Genomic DNA, 682 nt, shown 5'->3' with positions numbered 1-682 from the left:
CAACTGACATGCTTAGTCCAACAGGCCCCTGTGAGCAGGCCCTCTAGGGCATTTCCTGACGCCACATAACCATGGACCTTTCCCCCCTTTAGTGGACGCTGCGGGTGATCAGGTGGCCCTGAGGAGCAGGGGCCTGAGACCCAGTCAAGCCTGCTGTCAACCTCCCTCTGATGGAGGCCACGTCCTTTTCATGAGGCTGTTAGGAACGCCACCCTAAACCCCCACTATTTCTATTTTTGCAACATTCTTCCCAGTCCTTTCCTTCCTTCCCTTCGTCCCAGCCAAAGTAAAAGCATCCCTGGAATTTAATGGACTGAAAGGAGACCGAACGACTGAGGGGTAGAACGGGGCCTGAAGCGGCTTTGGAAGCAAGGGGGTTAAGGGAAAGACCAGAGGGTTGAGCGGGGAGAGGCAAGAGGGATGAGCAGAGAGAGGGAAGAGGCAATCTCCCTCTACCCAACTGCCCCTCCCAGGAGCAGATACGGCCCCAACAGCCGGCGAGTCCCTCCGGCCTGGAAGACAAAGGAAGGATCAGGGCCCAGTAGTGACGGGAAGGGTGGGGGCAACGACTCGCGTGAGCTCGGGGACGTGAGAACGCAGCCCCCGCCCCGTTCTCCGCCTCCCCTGAGAAAGGCGGGGCCCCCACGCCGCCCCGAGAGGTCTCCCTGCCCCGCCGGCCGTG

Source organism: Colobus angolensis, unplaced genomic scaffold, assembly GCF_000951035.1.
Source record: "Colobus angolensis palliatus isolate OR3802 unplaced genomic scaffold, Cang.pa_1.0 Scaffold280, whole genome shotgun sequence".
NCBI lineage: Eukaryota > Metazoa > Chordata > Mammalia > Primates > Cercopithecidae > Colobus > Colobus angolensis.
Note: the sequence above shows the minus strand (reverse complement) of the source record.